General features: G+C 37.3%; 1 pseudogene; it reads right to left on the bottom strand.

Moving 5' to 3' along the window:
• Positions 1 to 2262: 2262 nt before the first annotated feature.
• LOC127546570 (actin-related protein 2/3 complex subunit 3-like) lies at positions 2263 to 16775 on the bottom strand (annotated as a pseudogene).
• Between the last annotated feature and the right edge of the window lie 5602 nt (positions 16776 to 22377).

Here is a 22377-nt window from a genome sequence, read left to right as displayed (position 1 = left end):
ACTATGTTTTACCATTTGCTTCCTATGATATTTATTCACTTAATAGCTTCATTAAGGAGCTTTCAGAGAGTATATTACTGAGCAAGCCTATAGATCATTGTGCAATAAATTTACAGAACTATTCTTAGCATTTAGCTAATTCGGTCACAGTTTTAATTAAATGTTTCAACTAAAGATTCCCATTTATGTTTAATAAAATTTGCGTAAAAATAAATTATTAAACTCTATTTCATCAAAGTTTTTCAAATCCTATAATATGCAAACAGAATGTATTGTAGGGCAAAGATTAATATTTTGAACTATTATATTGATTTGGAAGTTTTTATGAGTGAAAGAGCTTTGGAAGAATGTTGAAATATACAAAATGCTAATGTTTAGGAGCAATTATGCAGTGTGAATAAAAAGGTCTGGTTAGATGAATATTTCCTACTTTATTAATTCTAATAAGAAAGCCAATGAAATGAGTCAACCTCTGTCATTGTGTCTTGAAATGCTGGTATGGAATCTGTTCAAATGATATGCTAAATTATCACTGAATCACAGATCTTCAGAGTTAAAAAGGCCTAAAGAACTCATCAAGTCTGACATACCCAAAAGAAATTTCTCCCATCTTTTGCTTTCCACTGAGGCTCCCATTTTGAAATCTTCAAGAGGTAAAGAGCACACACTTCTTTTAAAGACTTGGAGGCAACTTCACTTTGAGACAGTTCTAATTATTGAGATATTTTTCATTCTTTTTTAAGGAGAAATTATAATGGTATTTATATATATATATATATATATATATATATATATGTCACCTATATCATATGCATGAAGACTAAAAGAAATAAAGTGACTGAAATCATAGCTTCTGTATAATACAGTATAATTTATCTCCTAGACAAATATGGTGATGATAAATGCTCACTTGTAAATAGGCAAAGGGTATTCTCTAATAGTCACAGGTATATTATGGCTTTTGATGCAAGAAAAATCCCAGGACTGAAAGGTCAGGATTCCTGGATCTTTAGCTCCAGAGTCATAAATTACCTTGAACAAATGACACATATAAACAGCAAAACATGAGAGGATCCACTCTGGGTCAGGGACACAGGATCAACTCAACTAGGAGAATCTTTGAAGCTCCTCAAATAAAGCTTAAGAATTGAATACAGACAACTGGGAAAGAAGGTTAATTCACTTAAGACCAGCCTGTTCTTAATTATAAAATAAATTTCAGAAAGCAATGTCATCAAATTTAGAATTTCTGGTTGGAAATTTTCCACAATACAGGCTGAGATGAAAGAAGCCATGTATAAAATTAATTAATTTTGACTTCTTATTCTTGCATCATTTTAAGTGATATTTTTTAATGTGATATTTATTGTTCATGGATAGATAAAGCCCAATATGATTTTTAAAAATAACAATTAACCTGATTATTTATGCAATGCCATCCCAATTAACTTACTAAACAGTTACCATGCTGAGTTAGAAAAAGTAATAAAGTTCATTTGGAAGAACAAAAGATTGGAACTTTAAAAAAAACCAGGGGAAAAGAGCTATAAAGGAAGCAGATTCACTAGTATTTGACCGTAAGCCCTATTTTAGGTGAAAGCATTGTGGAAGTGTTTAATGGATAACTACTTATTTTAAGTCAAAAAGCCATGCAACTAAGAATAGAAGGAATATAGAAAATTGAGGAAAAAACTTTCATAGATAATCCCTCTTTTAGAATCTAATTAGGTTTGAATATTACTGTGGTATAGGAAATGATAAGCTCGTTGATTTAGAAAAGAAAATCATAGAGAGACTTGGACTTGTGAAGGTAGATGCTATCCACTTTCAGAGACACAGCTGACAAATGAAAACAAGTATTATACAGTCTTATGTGTATGTATATGAGTGTACATGTGCATAATGTACATGTTATGTAAATATATATATATGTGTGTGTATGTGTATGTGTGTCTGTTTTTTTCTATCTATCTCTCTATTTCCACACTTAATTGTAGCCTTCTTTGGCTTCTTTTATATAGGTTTCCTATTTCTTTTTTGTTGTTGTTATAAATCTTTTTAATAATACAAAGTACCAGCTTAACATTGCAACAATTCTCAGTGATCCTTTAACTCCAATATTCTTAATAAAGGGCTTTTTCAGTAAGGACATGTCTCCTCTTCCTTGGCATAAAATCTTATAAAACAAAGGCCAAGAACTTTGTGTGTTTTGTTGCCAAATATCAGATGCTTCTGCAATGCGAATGACTATACTAGATTAGATCACTGCCCAGGCCTGGAAAGACTTGTGACCTGCCTCTTCACAAAGGCAAGTCCACCACTTGCTAGGTTTGTCCCTTGGAGCATCAAAGACTTTCTCACAAAGCTCAGGCCAGTTTCTTGCCATAGTTGCTGTAAGTAGGTTCTCATCACTTTACCTTCTTGCTTATTTTCATGTTTGGCATAAATGGCATTAAGAGGGAATCGTGGCTCTCCAGGAATAAGAAAATTAATTATTCCCAATGTATATATTTAGTTTTCTCCATTGTTTTTTGAGTTGCATTTTTGTAATTTCTCTAAGCATTCAGAAATGTAAAGAATTAGACAGATCAAAGTTCTATCAACTTCGTTCTTAATTTCATATTTTTTTAAAGAAATCATTAACCCTGATATAATAGCTTCATATACAATATCTGTGTCTTTTATATCTTTCGGAGCTGATCCTTTAAATTGACTCCTTCTGGGTAATAATGCCATATTTCAATTAGTTTGGTGTCAGGATCCATGAGAGAAAAGTGGAATGCCAAAAATTTGGCACTTTGGTCTAGGTTTCTGGGGAGCAGAAGGTACTGGCTCCCATCAGAGACCCTAGCACTTCCAGTCTGGTGGCCAGGTGGGGTCTATATAAGTTTTCTTGTAATGGAAATTTATTGTTTTATGTTAAATTCTCTCTAATGTTCTGCTGCGTGTATGACTTTTTTTTCTTTCTCTTATATTTGTTTAAAATTTGTGTTAAAAATTGTGTTAAAAATTAAACACACACACACACATGACCTGATATGTTACATATCAACTATAAAGTAAGGAAGCTGAGGCCCATTCTCACATTCATTCATCCAGTAATGTATTAAACACTATTATGTGCTGGATTTTGAGGTAGCTGATAGAGGATATACCTGACCTCATAAAATTCACTTGCCCAAAGTAGATAATGGCAAAACCTAGATTAGAACCTAGTATCTCCTGCCAGTTCGGTACTTTCACCTTTCATCTATACCTGGACAAGTCACTTGACTTTTCATTGTCCTATTCAACTTCGCAAGAAGATAAGTTAGAAAAGATTTGCCAATTTCTCTCCATGGAAGATGTCCACACCAGGAGTTCCCCATATAAATCAAAGAATTCACACTCTTCTTTTAATCTAGTTCCTTGATGTAGGAAGAGTATTTTTCCTCATTTCCTTTGGGAATATGTCTTTTTAATAATTTTTTCTTCCCTGTATTTCTTTCTACTTGTGTCTCTTACCACTCCTTAGTCTCCCTTCCTGGATTTTTCCAAATATCTCATCCTGTAATGCCAGAGAAACTGAGGCAAGATAGAAATTAGAGAGTTTTTAATATTTTATTAATTGGAGAGTGTAATTGACTGGACAGGACTCTCATCTCAAAGTATCCAGGGGTGAATGTGAGTTCTCAATGACATATATAGCTACATGGCTCAGCTACAGGGGTAGACCAAGACAGGGGCAGAGTCAGAACATTGAGAGTGGGAAGTTTCAGGACCATAAATTTGGTTCTAGCAGGATGGGGGGAAGCTGGAAGCCAGAGTCAGGATGTCTGAATAAACCAAACTAAAGATGTCAATGAGGTATCCGGGACAGGCTTTATCTTTTGGAATATTTTAGAGGGGGTAGTGTCATAAATTCTTGAGGGCAGAAGGAGTTAGGAGTCAGGAAGTCTGATCTCCCCCTCTTCTTGAGTCTCACATTGACAATTTATAACCTTAGAGCAAATGGTCATCAGTCTTAATGGACCAGAAGGGTTTTTTTTTTACAAATATGGGGATTGAGGCAGAACAGTTAAGTTTTTTATTTTTGTGTTTCCCCAGTGCCTAGAAGAGTAGCTGGTAATTAGTAGGGAATTAATAAAAATTTGGTGCATTCAACTGAACTGAATTAGCCAACATACTAATAATAAGCTTCTCTGATGGTAAATTATTTTAGTTCCTCAACAAAAGATACAGTTCATTTTTGAGTCTATAATGGAGACCTTTGCAGGTTCACAGGACGTTGGACTAAAGTAGCAAAGCCTTTGAGAACCCAGAGATACATTTATGTCACAATCAGGTTTGTGGGCAATATTCAGACAGAATCTGTATATTTAAAATTTTAGATGCATTATGATTTTACACAATCACAAAATTATTTGCATGATTTGACCTAGTTGAATCTGAATTAGGGACACATAAAATACCAGAATTCAATTATAAAAGTTTGGTCTTCCATGTAGGCAAACAACAAGGATATAAACAGAAAATAATTGTATTATGACCGTGTATTTAAAATCAGCTGGAGTCAGGAATTCAGGTTAAGGGAAAAATCTTCAATCTTTATTCTTAGTAGAGGTGAAGAAGGATTGCGATAGCAATATGGGCAGCTGCAACAGGAAGCCAGACAGCAGAGGGGGATCGGAGGTGAAGGGCAGTCGTAATAGCAATGTGAGCAGCTGTGTCAAAACGCCAGCCAGCAGTCTCTCCTTCCACTTCCCTTTCCCTTCTCCTGCCTCCACCCACCAAAATCGTCATTTCCTATACAACACATCAGGACTTGCACAAAGAGTGGGCGGGGGCCATTCTTTCTCCAAGCTTATATATTAATACAGTATGGTCCAATTACTATTTAGTCTCACATGCTTAGGACCTCAGTGCATCAACTCGAGCCTCAGCCCATTACATCTCCTGCTTTCTTTTGTTTTAGAACACAAGTGGTCATGCCATCCCTGACTCCTCAGGGAGGTCAGAGCCCCCAAGGGGAGGTGATCACACCCTCCCTGACTTCTCAGGAAAGGAGGTGAAAGCACCAAAAAGGAAGTGATCACGACCCCCTTGCCATCTCAGGAAGGGAGATGAAAAGCACCAAAGGGAAGTGAGGGTTGCTAGCAGGTCTCTGGGCTGAAAGGTCTTATTAGAAACAGGTATGCACAAACCCATCAGCATGGGAAGTATTACACAAGTACACAGCAATAACGCAGAGGCTATTAGTGATGACTCTCCCCACAGTCAGTGAAGGCTTGATGTGGTGTAACAAACATGAATTGTATACACGCAAGTAGTGATATAACAAACAATATAAATCAACATGGTGTTGTAAAAGATTGCCAGAAGTCCTAGAAGGAGAGTATGTAAACAGCAGTCACACCTTCTTCAGCTGCCAAGAGATAGTCCAAAACCAATCTATTGTCCATTGCTTCACATATCAGGGAATCCAATCATGCCCTCAAGTTTTTGAAGTCCTGCAAAAGTCTTTTTATGTGTTAGGGAATCCAATGATTCCAGCAGATTTTGAAGTCTTATAACAGTCTTATCATTTCTCAGAAAATCCAATGATTCCTGAGGGCTTTCAAGTCTTATGTCTCAAAGAATCCAATGATTCTTGAGGAGTTTCAAGTCCTACAACAATCTTATGTCTCAGAGAATCCAATGATTTCTGAGGGTTTTCAAGTCCAACGATTTTTGATGTCCATGAGTCAAACGCCATAACTGCCACGCTCTTTCAATGGTGAGCACAATCAGCAACAGAACCACCCGATATTTCTTGGGTATTCTCCTTCATTTCAAGAGTCTGCTCCATCTCTCTGCGATGGACAAGGCGAATATGGCTTATTGGCACCCATCTGATTCCTTCTCCACCTGTAGAGATACAAGCAAACCCTCTCCCCCAAGCACTTAGCCTATCTGGTCCCTTCCATTTACCACGTTCTGGGTCTCTCCACATCACCTGGCAATTATCTAAAGATAGTGGAGCTGCTTGCACTGGACACTGCCCTTCCGGTGGGTTATAAAACCTGTCTGCTGGAGCCAGTGCATCTTTGTCAAAAATCAAGAAGTTAATAGTATAAAGGGCTAGATTTAGAAGTTCTCTAGGGTTACCTGTGGCTCCCCCTTTCTTTTGTTTTTGGAGCAGCATCTTAATGTCTCTGTTTCTCCTCTCTACTTTTGCCTGTCCTTGAGGATTAAAGGGTATGCCAGTGGTGTGTAAAATCTTATACTGTGCACAAAAGTGTGCAAAATGTTTGGAGGTGTATGCAGGACCATTGTCTGTTTTTATTGCTTGTGGCACACCCATAATGGCAAATGCTTGCATGAGGAATTCAGTGACCACTCGGGCTGTTTCTTTTGCTACTGGTATGGCAAAAGTGAATCCTGAAAAGGTGTCTACCACTACATGGATAAAAGACAGACGACCCAAAGATTTATAATGGGTCACATCCATTTGCCAGATTTCATTGGGTCTCAAACCACGAGGGTTCTTCCCTGGAGGCAGTGTAGGAGCGTGGAAAGGAAGGCAATCTGTACAGCTTTTTACTATGCTCCTAGCTTCCTCTTTTGTAATCCCAAATTGTAAACGCAAAGCTCAAGCAGCCTGATGGTACTTAGAATGGGATTCCTGGGCCTCCTGAAATAAAGGTGTACTGGCTAACATAGTTAAAAGGCTATCTGCCTTTGAATTCCCATAAAAAAATAGGGCCTGGGAGTCCATTATGTGAGTGGACATGCAAGATATAAATCTTACCTGGATGTTTTCTCACTTGCTCCTGAAGTTCCTTAAAGAGCTGATATATATTAGAAGCTGCAAATTTTATTTGGGCTGTGGCAATTATTTGTACCACACCTACTGAATAGGCTGAATCAGATATTATATTTATGTCTCCTGGGTAATAAGTGAGAGCTAACATGATTGCATACAATTCGTTCTGCTGAATGGACTGAAAGGGAGTTCTGACTACTCTCTTTATAGTTAAGTCATGAGAGTATACAGCACAAATATTGTGTTTGGATGCATCTGTAAAGATAGTTGGTCCTTTAAGAGGAACTTTAGAAACTTTTTCTTCAAGAATCCATCGCCAATTATGTAAAAGTCTGGTTATCTTTAATGGAGACCCATGTGTAAAATTTGGAGCCATGGCTAATAAAATTTGCCACTCTGGGATTCTCTCACAGCACACATTAATTTGTGTATTGGTGTAAAAGGTGTATATCTTGTCAGGTCTTGTCCCAGATAATTGTACTGCTTGCTTAATGGCCTTTAATAAAATTCTAGCCACAAGCACTGGGTAAGGAGTAAGGCTTTGTTCTGGTTGTGCCGGGAGGTTCACCCACTCTATCACACTGTTTCCTTGATGAAGGACTGCTGTGGGTGCCTCTTGTGTGGCAAAAACTGATATTTCCAAGGGTTTTTGAGTGATTCTTTCAACCACATTGGATAAAGCCAGTTCAACTTTTCTCAAAGCCTCTTAAGCTTCTTTTGTAAGCTGACGTGGTGAATTTAAAGCACTGTCTCCTCTTAAAATGTCATATAACGGTTGTAACTGATAGGTAGTCAAGCCTAACACTGGTCACATCCATTGGATATCTCCTATCAATTTATGAAAATCATTTAAGGTGTTTAGCTTCTCTGTTCTTAAGGACAGTTTTTGTACTATAAGCACCTTAGAGTATACTTCATATCCTAAATATTGAAAAGGACCATGTCTTTGAATTTTCTCTTCAGCTATATACAATTTGTAGTATCTTAGTGCTTCTATGGTCTTTTGTAGACGTAACTTCTAGTATTTGTTCCTCAGGTGCACATCCCAATATATCATCCATATAATGTAATAGCATAACTTTTGGAAATGTTTTTCTTATTGGAGCAAGAGCAGCAGCAACATACATTTGACACATAGTGGGGCTGTTTTTCATTCCCTGTGGCAAAACTGTCCATTCATATCTTTTATAAGACTCAGCTAAGTTAACGCTGGGCACTGAAAAGGCAAATCTTTTCATATCCTCCTTATCCAGAGGGATAGAATAGAATAGAAACAATCCTTAATATCTATGACCCAAAGAGGCCATTCTCTAGGCAACTGAGTAGGAGATGGAAATCCAGGTTGAAGAGTTCCCATAGTTTCCATTTGTTCATTTACTTTCCTTAAATCAGTCAACACCCTCCATTTTCCAGATTTCTTTTTTACAACGAACACTGGGGAATTCCAAGGACTTAGAGAAGGTTGTAAGTGCCCTTGTTCAAGTTGCTCCTGTACTATATTTAATAAGGCCTGAATTTTATCGCTACCTAAGGGCCACTGTTCTATCCACACTGGTGTACTAGTTTTCCATTGTATAGGAAAAGGTGAAAGTGTTGGCAGGCCTTCAACAGCAGCCCTGCTTAAAAAACCGAAGTACTCATTTTTAACCCTAATTGCTGTAAAACGTCTCTTCCCCACAAATTGATGGGTATTTTTTCAACTATAAAAGAAGTGAAAACTCCTGTTTTACCTTCAAAAGTCCATCTCATAGGGGCAGCACTAACTTCAGCTGCTATTGATTCTCCTATGCCAAACATGTAGGTGTCTGCTTTAATCTTTGGCCAGGGACTGGGCCAATTGGCACCTCTACTGACTGTACGATCTGCACCTGTGTCTACCAATCCTTCTAATGGTAGGCCATTTATATCATTTATATAGATCGTGAGCATAGGTCAGTCAGCTGTTACAGCTGCTGTCCAGTATATTTCTGGATTTTGTGGTCTGGAGTCAGAATCTGGATGACTATCACCAGGTTGCTTATTAGGATTCTGTATGAGTAAACCTGATACTACTACGTCTCCTGGGTGATAAGTCACACATTGTCTACCTATATTAGTGACTAGGATATTATCTACACATTCCCCAGTTTCCCACATCAGTGTGTGGATGGACACTGTTTTGTATGTATAAAAAGGAGGTAAAATGGTCAAGCCTACTGTGCCTGGAGGCAAGGGATCCATAGGCTGGAGAGGAACAGATTTCACCTCTCCAGGGGGTATCTCAGTTGTCCCAGCTGCATACAGCTCTATTCTCCCTAATTGTAATTCCTTTCTGCTATCAGGTTGCTTCCTGGCTGGTTGATTGTGTAATCCCCTTCTCCCATCATATGGCTTTCTGGCTGATTGGTCATGTCTGGGTACTGGACTTCTACGCACTCTCTAGTGCACCATTGGCTGCCATCCCCCCAAGTGTTTTTTGCCTTGGGCCCTAGGGCCGGGCCCCTTATCCCGTTTCCCTGAATCTGTCTACATTCTGAGGCCCAATGGAAGCCTCTGTTGCATTTTGGACATGGGGTATTGGGTCTTGTTCTCCCACCCTGTTTTCTCATTCTGTCTCTATACCAACATTGAGCTTTCAGATGCCCTACTTTTCCACACTGAAAGCATCTACGAGTGTCTCTGGAAGTCCCTTGCCAGGAGGGACCCTGTCTTCTCATGTTGGGATTTTGGGAAGCCTGCATCATAGCCTGGCTATAAAAGGCATTTGTGCCCACCGTGGCACAGCTCTTTATGATCTCCTCTAAAGGAGCATCCTTGTGCAGTCCTAGTATAATTCTGCAAACCTCATTAGCATTTTCCTTAGCAAGTTGCCTTATCAAAATGGCTGTTATTGGATTTTCTCCATTTGTTCTTGTGATAGCTGTCTGCAAACGTCCCACAAAGTCAGCAAAGGGTTCATTTGGCCCTTGTGTTATTTTTGTGAAGGCCCTACCCTTGTCGTCTTTATTGTGGAGAGAAGCCCACGCTTTAATAGCATTAGCAGCAATTTGCTTATATGCTGCTATGGAATAATTAATCTGTACTGCGAAGTCTGCATAGGGACCTACACCTGTTAGTAGGTCACAGGTGATTGCAGCATGAATCCCACTTTGACTATTTTGTTGGGCTTGTATCCTACAAAGCTCACTATATTCAGAAAGCCACAAGTAGTTCTGTCCAGGTTCTAGGCATATCCTTGCTATAGATTTCCAGTCATTAAGGGGTCAAGATTTCATAAGCCAAATTCTGTAATAACATCTTAATATAAGCTGATGTACCCCCATAAAGAGTGCAAGCCTTTTTCAGGTCTTTGAGGATTTCTATATCAAAAGGAGCATATCTTCTACTTTCTTGACCTGAAGATTTAAACTGTTGAATTACAGGAAAAATGTGGTGTTGAAATTCAGATACATCTCTCCCTTCTGCTTTGGCCTTAATTAGTCCCTTTTGCAATCTACTCATAGGAGTGGCTGAATGCTGGGGGGAAGGTGCTGGATGCTGGGGGGGAGGTGCTGGTGCTATCACTGCCCCCCCCCCACTACCCCTCCTCCCTCCATCCCGAAGGGTGGAGTTGATGGAGAAGAGTCAATTACCTGCTCCTTAGGTGGGGCTGAAGCTGCCTCAGATTCACCCCGCCCTTGAGCCTCACTTAAGTCTCCATGCCCTGTGGGGATATGGCCATTAATTTGTTCTTTGTCTTCCTCCTTTATCTCAGGCTTCTCCATTTGGCTATTCCTAGAGTTTTTTCCTTTTCTTCTATAATTTATACGGTTTCTTAAGGCCAACTGTATTATATTGTATAAATAGAATGCCTCGATGGAAATTGAATGAGGACCATTTTCATTATTATATGTGGAGAGCTGTTGACCAATCAATGCCCAGTTATCTGGAGAGATTTGCTCTTCCTCTAAGAATCAAGGGGAGATGCGTTTTAATGTACCCAGAAATCTAGCTATCTGTTCCCAAGTTATAAGTAGCCCTTGTCCTTCTATCAGCTTAAGCAGGCTTTCTATAGCGCCACTCCTGGGTGGGAGTGGGGGAATTGGGGTGGGGGATGAAGAATCTTTAGCTAGGATCTGTCCCATTTCAGCCAAAAAAGGTTACTAGTTTAGTTTTTAAGAAAATAAGTTCCCTGTTTGTCTTATACTCACCCAAGTTCCTGGTCACTGGAGACTTCTTCAATGAAAGTAGGGTCCTTGATTCCCATGCTTGGGCGCCAAATGTATTTAAAATCAGCCGGAGTCAGGAATTCAGGTTAAGGGAAAAATCTTCAATCTTTATTCTCAGTAGAAGTGAAGAAGGATTGCGATAGCAATATAGGCAGCTGCAACAGGAAGCCAGCTAGCAGAGGGAGATCAGAGGTGAAGGGCAGTCGCGATAGCAATGTGAGCAGCTGTGTCAAGACACCAGCCAGCAGTCTCTCTTTCCCCTTCCTTTTCCACTCCCCTGCCTCCACTCACCAAAATCATCATTTCCTATACAACGCATCAGGACTTGCACAAAGAGTGGGCGGGGGCCATTCTTTCTCCAAGCTTATATATTAACAGAGTATGGTCCGATTACTATTTAGCCTCACGTGCTTAGGACCTCAGTGCATCAACTCGAGCCTCAGCCCATTACATAATTGGAACAAAAGATTGACACAAGAGTTAGCAACTAAGTTGGTAGAAAAGTTAGGAGAGAAAACTAATGGGTCAAGATAAGGAGCAAGTATTTCTTACAAAAGATGGGTGATTTCATTGCTAATAGTACTGATAAACACAATTGACTAAGAACTTACTGAGCCTGACCTGGTTTTGGTTCCTAGGTCAATGAATTTTCTGGGGCTAACCAGATATTGTCACTCTGGCCTCTGATTATTTTGTGAATCTCCCCAAATCTCCCCTCCCCAGATTCACAGGCATACATACAAGGGATTTGAAAAGAAATGTTTTCTGCAAAAGTATTCAACTTTATTTTTTTTTTTTGTCAATTACATGTAAAGATAGTTTTAAATATTCGTTTTTGTACAACTTTGAGTTCTATTTTTTTTCTTCCCTCCTTTCTGCCCTCCTCTCCAAGATAGCAAGTGATCTGATATAAACTATACATGTACAATCATATTAAACATATTTCCATTTTAATCATATTATGAAAAAAGAATCAAAATAATAGAGAAAAAACATGAGAAAGAAAAAAAAAGTGAAAATAATACACTTCAATCTCTATTCAGACTCTATAGTCATCCCTCCCTGCCCCCTCCCCACCATGTAGATAGCATTTTCCATTTCAAGTCTTTTGGAATTGTTTTGGATTATTTTCTTGCTGAGAACAGTTATGTCTATCAATTTGCTCATTGCACAATGTTATCTGTTACTATGTACAATGTTCTTCTGGTTTTCCAAGGCCAATTATACTTTTAAGAGAGTTGTTTTGTTCCATGGATTTCCCTCCCCCACTCTCCCCAATTTGGCCAGTTCTATTTTTTAAGGAGTTGTTTTTTCAGTTAATTACTGTGCTTCCTTTCCTAGGCTGTTGACTTTTTTTCCTTAATTCTCTTGCATAACTCTCATTTCTTTTCATCTCTTCCATTAAAATCATTTTTGTGTTCTCCCAAGAGAACCTTTTAAGCTTGAAACCAGTTCATATTCCTCTTTGAGGCTTCATTTGTAGACATTTTGACATTGTTGAATTCTGAGTTTGTGTTTTGATCTTTTCTGTTGCCATAGTAGCTTTCTATGGTCAGGACTCTTTTGGAGTTTTTTGCTTATTTTAGAAATTCGAAGTCTCTTTCTGGGGCAAAGAGGTTAGTATTCCAAGTTTCTTGTGCTGAAAGTCTGGGGCCTAGTTACTGGCTTTCTGATCTGGGGTATTAACTGCTGGAAACTTGCCCACTATGCTGGAGTGACTTAGCCTAGTCACTGTTGTTCCAGCATTTCCCAGCTACCAAGGTGCCTTCTGTGCTTGGTCTGCTGGACTCACAGGTGACCTGCTGTGCCAGTATCTTGCTGATCCAGGTTTAAGAGGCCTTGGTTGCTCTTCTGTGCTGTGGCTAAGAGCCTCTCATCGCTTGCCCTGACACTCTGTCCTGAGATGTGCTCCCCTTTAGCCCAAGTGAAAAAAGACCTTTTCTGAAGTCCCTATAAGTTATCTTAAGTTAGAAAATTGTTTCCCTCTGTCTTTTTGTGAGTTCTGTTACTTCAGAATTTTTTAGAGGCTTGATTTAATGTTCTTTCTGAGGAGAAAATCAGGGCAGCTCAAGCAACTTTCTGACCTATCTATCATCTTGGCTCCATGCATTTTTTTTAAAAGGTTGTGTCAAAATGTGTATCATCAGTAAAGGAAAAACTATCTGTGAGGGAGTTCCTTCTATCAGCAACTGTCCTAAATTTAAATCTCAGAGGTGACATGAGTATTAAGTAGGGTGAATGACTTATCCAGAGTCACATAACCAGGATGTGTTGGAGATAAGACTTAAACCCAGATTTTTCTTGAAATCAAGAGCCTATCAAATATCACAAATTCTCATCATCTTTTTTCAATCTTCATGCTTCTTGACTTCTCTGCAGGTTTTAACAATGCTGATCACCATTTTTTCCTTTATATTCTTTCTCTCTAGGTTTTCATGACACTACTCACTCCTAGTTTCCTGTACCCATCTGACTAGTTCTTGTCTGTCTCCTTTGCTGGTTCTTTATCTAGTTCACCTGCTTATACTCTTAGTGTCTCTCACATTTCTCTGTACTAAATCCTCTTTTCTCCTCCCAAGCCTTCTTTATGGACTTTTGCATAGTATCCAAAAAAAAATTATCTGGTCAAACTGTGAGCTATATAATCCCTCCAACTAAGGGGATGTGAGAAAACAGGGACACTAATACATTGTTGATGGAATTGTGAATATATCCAGCCATTCTGGAGAGCAATTTGGAACTTTGCTCAAAAAGTTATCAAACTGTGCATACCCTTTGATCCAGCAGTGTTACTACTGGGCTTATATCCCAAAGAGATCTTAAAAAAGGGAAAGGGACCCATATGTGCAAAAATGTTTGTGACAGCCCTCTTCTTAGTGGCCAGAAACTGGAAACTGAGTGGAAGCCATCAGTTGGAGAATGACTGAAAAAATTGTGGTATATGAATGTTATGGAATATTATTGTTCTGAAAGAAATGACCAGCAAGGATGAATACAGAGAGGCCTGGAGAGACTTACATGAACTGATGACCAATTCTGATGGACCTGGCCATCTTCATCAATGAGACGAACCAAATCAGTTCCAAGAGAGCAGTAATGAACTGAACCAGTAACACCCAGCAAAAGAACTCTGGGAGATGACTAAGAACCATTGCATAGAATTCCCAGTCCCTATATTTTTGCCTGCCTACATTTTTGATTTCCTTCACAGGCTAATTGTACACTATTTCAAAGTCTGACTCTTTTTGTACAGCAAAATAATGGTTTAGACATGTATATTTATTTTGTATTTAATTTATATTTTAACATCTTCAACATGTATTGGTCATCCTGCCATCTAGGGAAGAGGGTAGAGGGAAGGAGGGGAAAAATTGGAACAAAAGGTTTGGCAATTGTCAATGCTGTAAAATTACTCATGCACATAACTTGTAAATAAAAGCTATTAATTAAAAAAATAAAAAGAAAAGGCAAAAAAAAAAAAAAAAAAGAAAAAAAATAATCCCTCCAACTAGCAACCTAGTCATTTTCTGTACCTTGGCATTCTATATAGACCCTGTTCCCAGACCCTTTTCTGGGGTACTTCAGTGTGTTCTGTGCAGTATCATGAGCTGCAACTCCTCTATTTTGATTAAGAGTATTTTGTTGTATTCACTGTTTTCATTAAAATTTCAAGTTGACAGTATACTATTTCTTCCAATGTTAAATCAAATTATTCCTCTATTGACCAAACATTTGATGAGGAGTAAGGGAAAATATATTAAATAATTAATTTTTATTGCTGGGGAGACCCAAGATTTTTTTCCTTTCTGAAACTTTATTCCCAACTTGACCAAGTCAGCATCTGAAAGATATTGTTGATAAATGAAATTGCTCAAGTGCCTAGGATCTTTTTGATCCTGGATGGAAGTTTTTGTCTCACCCAACTAATGAATCTTAAAAAGAATTTAATCTAAGGTGAACTCTAGCCCATTGTGTTCCATTCAGCCATGTTTGAGCAGAGGTAGGTCTCCTTTTGTCTATATTGCTCCAGTTAGGAGGAAACTGGATAAAAGAAAAGTCTCTTTGTCCAAGACTAGATGATCAAAATCTGTCCCCCTAACTTCTCATTAGAAAAAGTTCACCTGTCATTATAATATTCATTGTTCTCGATAGCACCAATTGGTGCTGACCAATTGATTGACACTCTCAGAAATGCCTAATCTTCTAAGATCAAATAAGCATTAAGTGGGTTCCATGAGGGCTCTTTGCAATTTATGAATGTCATTGACCCCTTGTATTAATTATTACTAGAATGATTAGCAAAATTATTAATTACCCAGAAACTATATCTCTTCAACTTTTTATATATCACAGAAGCTTCTCGGGAATCATAGGAATATATAAATATGAAGCACAGTAAAAGGATAAGTAGTCTGTCATTGGGTTCTTAATCCAATTATTTCTTGTTTAGTAGGTAGAACTTGCTTGAGCTTATGTTATATGGGCGCAGTCTTCAAGGACTCACAATCACCTTCACACCAAAGTCAAGTGTCAGAGAAGGGCTTTAATGGACAAAAGGAAATAATTTTTTTAAAAAAGTTTAATGGAGGCAGGGAATTGCTTAATTACTATAGATTGTGAACTAGATCTCAGATGAAATAGAGATTATTTATTAGAACACATAGAAATGAAACAGAGTTTGTTGAAATGGCTAATTCAAGCCAAAAGGAACTTTGACATGGAATATGCAGATGATCCTCTAGCACATAGAAAAAACTTCTAAAGATGGAGAATTGGAATCCTTTTCTTGAGAGTGATTTTTTTTCCCTCCCTTCACAGAATAAAGTTATTCTGACTGCAAGTTAATCTGAGTGCATGATCACCATGCATTACAAACTCAGAAGTAATTCAAGGTTTAAGATGGCAAAAGAAAAGGTACTCTATCAATACAAGGCATTATTACTATTCAAGACTGTAATTCCAATCCACTTTGGATATAACTTTCTTCTTACCGATGTTCTTATTTCACTGTCTCTGTTATCTCAATTATGCTTTTTTTCCCCTATAGCACCATTAATTCTAGGAGTTTATTTTCAAAGGAATTTCACTAGGTTTTACAGTAAGACAACATAGGTCCTTTGAGCTCTAAAGGCATGTACTGTTTTATTCTATAGTTTGCAGAACCAGTTTAGTCTAATTATTTTTGACAATGTGCAAATGTTTTTACATTTCTTCAAGGAGAAAATGACACAATTATGTCTCCTCTTGACAAAAATAAAGGTGGGGGAAAATAGTTTTCTTTGTATACAGAAGCATATTATTTTTTCCCCAAGATGACTGTGAAACCTTGATCTTCTAAACTGCTGAGATGGAAAATTAATCAAATCATTCTTCATTGCTTTGTATAGTCAACTTTACCAAACTGATGAAAATTACATGTAGTTGACATTTTGACCTTTCCTTGGCTAACTCAATAGGACTGATTTATGAAAATTAGGCATGAAATGAATTACTTTTATTTAATGTCTTTTGTGATGTGATCATGAGAGGTCATAGTCATACTTAGATTCCACAAGCTCCTTCTACTGCTATAATCTAGGATGCCTCAGTGTTTTGACATTATTCAGAGGTTACATTCTATGATTTCTCTATTAGTGATTTTTTTAAAGTAACATTCAATAAAATTTTGCATTCCCAAATAAAATCCATCATTAAAACATTTCAGAATGACATCTACCTATTTTAGATATTATTGGACCAACCTTAGGATCTTTAGGAATAACGGTATAACTGAATTCAAAATTCTTAGAAGTCTTGCGCAACATAATTCACAAAGATAGTATCTGGAACAATAAAATAGATGGATGCAGCATCTTTTGTGCTGTCTCACATTTTAATACCCTTTGATTATTTACCATTGCTAATTCAAGAGCATGTACAGCAGACAGGTAGCAATAATGAAAAGTCAACTAGTTCCTAATCCTAATGAATCCCTGGTCAACTAACTACATCCTTTCTTTATTAAAAAAGGTGGAGTGGGAGGGAGAAAATGCCCAAATCTTTTGTTCAAAACAAATTGCTAACATGAAGAAAAGACCTTTGCTTCCCATGAGACTTAGGCATTAAATTGTCTAAGCTGGTCAAATAAAAGAGCCCAAGCTATCTGCTCTCTCACATGCTCTCTATGCACTAGCAGAATTTTCATTGCATTCAATATAATTTTTATAATTTTCCGAAGAAAGCTCCTTTTTATTCATTCTAGAAGGAACTAGTCTATATGCTTTTGGGGGGAGGTTTCTCAGACAAGGGAAGTTTTGGAGTGAAAAAAAAATCTCTTTGATTTTTCTCTAAGGAAAGAATGAAAGAATAAAAGGAAAAGTATTTTATTAAGCATCTAGCATGTGCTTAGATGAGTACCAAGAAAACAAGTACAAAAGACAGTCCCTGACCTCAAAGAGTTTACATTCTAATAGAGGAAAAGATTGGGAAGCTAGAATGGAAGGCTGTAGAACAGAGGGCATGAACATGGTGTCCAGAAAGTGACATGGTGGTGATGAGATTAGATTCAGGGAACCAGATGATGAGATTAGGGTTCCTAGTGGTCAGGGAGGTAAATGAGGAGGTTAGTGGCAGGTTCAGGATTTAGGGAACCAAATATAGGTTTGGCTCCCCTAAATCCCCTTGTTATTCGGCACAGGGCAGGGAGTTATAAAAACCCTTTTTGGCAGCGCAGAGGTCTTTCTTCATAAAGGAATTTACGAACCTACAAAGCTGGACTGATAAAAAGAAGTTTATTATTGGCATTGGGAAGTCAGTCTTTGCTGTGCATGAATAGAAAAGCTGAATGCCTTAGTGGCAAGGTCCTGACAGAGAAGTGAAGTTTCTAGTAGAGAAATCCTGACAGAGAGATAAAAAGTCTCATTAGGGAAATAGGTGAGGATAAAGAGAGTATCTGAAAGAGAATATCATTCCAGCGGGCAGAGGTTTCCTTGGCATGGCATAGCATGGCATTTTAGGTCCTCTGCAAGGAGAAGGTTTAAGATGTGCTCTTTTCATAATGGAAACCTTGGCTACAAGTCAAGAACAGTTCCCGGTGGGAGCTGGTGGGTAGAGTTTGAGCTGGTATTGAACAGAATTGAATGAGTCTCTTTAATTCAATGGCGTTGGAATTCTCCAGCTCTGGACTCAACTAGCCCCATCTACATAACAGAATGAAGCTGTTTATCATGTTTCCCTCAGGCAGGGTCCCACAGACACAGAGTTCAAGGACAATCTGTCTTTTAAGGAGTTTTAGGGAATTTCAGGGTCCCTTCGTCAGTGGTCTGACGCTTGGCCAACAAAAGCAAAAGTTTACTTAGTAGGGTCTGGGGCCAGTGGTAAAAGTCTGAATTTCAATGTGAGGTGGAAGATTAGAATCCAGACAACATGGTTTGGAGATGGTGGGGAAATGAACAAAAATAAATTTCTTTTTTTTAAGGCTTAATATGATAACAAGGAAATGAGTAATAGAAATTCTGTATCATCTAATCCTTAGAGAAGAATGTGTTATAGTGGAAATTTAATGCAGCCTTTTATGAAGCATTCACTATGTACAAGGCACAGTGCTAAGATAAAGGCAAAATCAAAAGGCTCTCTCCTCCCAGAGGTCATTTACAGTAAATATGTTGTGTCTCCAGGTAAATATATGTTCCCGAAGGATACAGGCTATTTCATATTTACCTTTGTATTCCCAGAACTTAGAGTAATGCCTGAAATCTAGATGAACCTTAATAAATATTTACTGATTGATTGATTTTAGAGAGGAGACAATACTTGTACAAAAATAACCTTAAACAAATGTGAGAAGGAAAAGATTAACCAGGGAGCCTTCACAAAGAGAGTAGCACCTGAGCTTATCCGTGAACCAAGACAAAGATTCTGAACAATAGAGATGAGGTATAAAGAATGATTTCTGAGAATCCCTTGAGGTGAGAGCTGTAGGGTGAAGTTCAGAGAAAGACTGGTAGTCTAGTTTGTGTAGATTGCAGAATGCTTGAAAGGAAGTAGAATTAAATAGGGCTGAAAAGGTAAGTAGAAGTCTTATTGTAAAGAGCCTTAACTGCCAGGCTAAGGACTTTATTTTTATTCCACAGGCAACTGGTAGCTTCTAAAGTTTTTTAAGTAAGAGATTTGCAAGTGAGAGCCTTTGAAAGATTAAATTGAAGAATATATTGGAAGGAAGACAGGGATTAGAAGCAGGAAAAAAGAATGAATAATCAGGGTAAGAGGTAGTGCTGACCCAATTTTAATGTATTAGATAGACAAATAGAACAGAAAAGGTCAAGTATTTATTAAGTACCTACTATGTGCAAGGCACTATGCTAAACATTTATGAACTTTTTTCTAAAAACTTAAAATGAAAGTCAACAGGCTTTGCAGACTATACTAGATCCTATTGTAGCTGCTAGTGAGTATATGATTAGCTCACTGTTTGGTACAAATTCAAATGGACTTGTACCTTCCCCAAATCCAAATGGTTGCACCTTATTTGAAGAGAGATTAAAGAGATGTTAAATAAGTATAATTGAAAAAAAAAATCAGCAACTGATTAATTGTGGTTAAATGGAGAAAAGAATCAAAGATGATTCTAAATCCATGAAATTGTATGACTATGGATACACACAGTAAACTTCAGAAAAGGGACAAACTTTTGGTTTTTTGTTTTGTTTTTTGGTAGAGAGAATAATGAGTTTCATTTAAGGCATGTTGAGTTTGAGATAAGAGTCAGTATGGCATAAAGGATAACAAATTTGTGTCAGAATCAAAAGCAACTGGGGTTAACATTTTATCTCTGACTCATGTTGCTGTATGACCATGGACAACTCACTTAATGCCTCAGGCCTCCAAGCCGGAGGTATCAAATTCTTAGACAATATGAAGTCCCAATGAAGCCTGAACCACATTAAAATGTAATTGTGAAATGCTTAATAAAATAAATAAAAATAAAATGCAACATAGATAAATTAATTAGTGATTTTCTAAGTTAAAGTGTGGCTTACATTTCCATTTGTGTGTAACAATCATTCTAGGCAACTACTGGAGAAAATGCTGACATATTGGTAGAGGGAGTTTCCTTACTCAGTAACTCATTATACTAATGAAATCAGAGATCTAATCTCTATTTTTATCCCTTGAATTTGAGATATACTGATATGAATATCTTTCCAGCAGTTGACAATATATGAGTAAAATTCAGGAACGACAGAATTGGATAAGCAGATGGGGATCATCTGCAAAAAGCTGATACGCGAACTAATGGGAGCTGATAAGAACTTCAAAAAAGCATGTGTAAGGAGAAGAAGACACACTAGAGAACCTTGGGAATATCTCTACAAAAGAGGCAGAAGATGGATGGTGTGTAAGTAAAGAAATCTAAGGAATAGCCAGATAAGTAAGAGAACGGAGGGAAAGCAATCTCACAGTAGCCATAGAAGGAAAAGGAAGTGATAAACAGTAGAGCTGTCAAGTGGGATACAATTCAAAAGATTAAAAGGTTTGGGTTTGAATACTGTACTCCATCACTTGTGTGACTTTAGTGAAGAAGAATGACAGCTCTCAAAGCATCAGTTCTCACATAAATACAATGAGGGAGTTGAACCAAATAATCTCTAAAAAACTCCCAGCTCTAAAACTCTATAATCAATTTCTACCAAATTTAAATGTGGTTAGAAAAGCTATAGTGAACATGTTAGCCCGCCTTTGGGGCATATTATCATCACCATGAGTCTCCCCTTGGCACAAGAGCAAGTAAAACTTCCAAATTCTTAATTATGGGGAAGAGAAGTTGAAATCAAATTCCTATAATGAGAGAATATAAACGTTTCTTTCTTTTTTTTCCCCAGTTACCCCATGGAAAAGAAGAAATGATCTCTATTTGATGGTATCATAAGATATTCTAACATCAAGTTAACATAATTTCACCTCTTCATTTTACAAATAAGAAAACTAAGACCCACTGAAACTATGCTCCCCAAACCCCACAGCTGAGAATAGTCAGCAATATGGCTGCTGGATTTATACCACAAAGAGATGAAAGAAAAAGAAAAAGTATTCACACATGCAAAAATATTTATAACAACTTTTTATGGTAGCAAAGAATTCAAAACTCAAGGAATGCCCATCAGTTAGGAAATGGCTGAACAAATCTTGATATATGAATGTGATAGAATATTATTTATTTTAAGAAATTATTTCAGAATGAAAAGACTTGTATGAACTAGGGTAAAGTATACTGAGTAGAACCAGAACAATGTATACAGCAACAGCAATATTATAAAGATAATCAACTATGAAAAACAGTAACTCTGACAATTACAATGATCTAGCACAGTTCCAAAGTACTCATGATGAAAGATGTTATACACCTCCATTTAAAGAACTGGTAGATTCAGGATAAGATTAAAGCATATTTTTTTCTTTTTTTTTCCTTTTCAGAGCATGACTAATATAGAAATGTTTTATATGACTTCATATGTATAACAGATTCTTGCCTTCTCAATAAGTGGGGGGAAAGAGTAAAGAGGGACATAGAAGTTAGAATGGAAAATAAAAATTAAATTTTTTTTGAAAGATCTGTATTTTACATTATCCAAAACAAAAAAGGCTATTCAGATAAATTAAGCAATCTGCCCATGGTCACACAGATAAAATCAACAAAGAAAGAAGTCTTTCTGACACTGTCTAGTACATTTTCTACTGCACCATGATATACATATCTCTCCCTACCCTCCCCATTTGAGACCCAACAATATAATTAATATTAACTTAACTTTCTTACATGTGGACCTCTCTAAAGCTTATGTCTGGGGTACATAGAAATACTCAATATAAGTGCCCAAATAAACTGGCAATACAGGCCTGTGAATAAATCATTTTTGTCTCTTTTTAAAGTTGTATCAGTTGGACATGACTCTTGAGTCACATTACAAACTGTATTGTAAATCCAAGGTGATCTATTAAGTGTGTCAGGATCTATTCTTCCCTTTATGTCCTTTCAAGGAGAACTGAGATGGCATCAACAACTGCTTTGTAATGGCGTCAGAGTATTGGCAGGTACATAATTTTTATTATATACATTTTATACATGTATAAATATTTATAAATAAAATATATATATATGTGTATACATTATATATCTATTTAGTTTGACAAAATTTTCTCGTAAACAGGTGCATCAGTCTGATATCCACAGAAGTAGCTATTCTGCTTATTTATTTAGGTACCTAGTCTAAAAATGTGAGATAGATGAGAGTTAAAATGTCATCAGAAAATACAAGGACACAACCAGAAATGTCCATTTAATGAGTGTTTCCAGGTAGTTATGCCTGAGGTGCTCAGGGTTATGAGGGAAAGGAGGGAAAGGAAGCCCATAGTGAGTCAATTCAATGT

Source organism: Antechinus flavipes, chromosome 2 (assembly GCF_016432865.1).
Source record: "Antechinus flavipes isolate AdamAnt ecotype Samford, QLD, Australia chromosome 2, AdamAnt_v2, whole genome shotgun sequence".
Lineage (NCBI taxonomy): Eukaryota > Metazoa > Chordata > Mammalia > Dasyuromorphia > Dasyuridae > Antechinus > Antechinus flavipes.
This window is presented reverse-complemented; position numbering and strand designations above follow the sequence as displayed.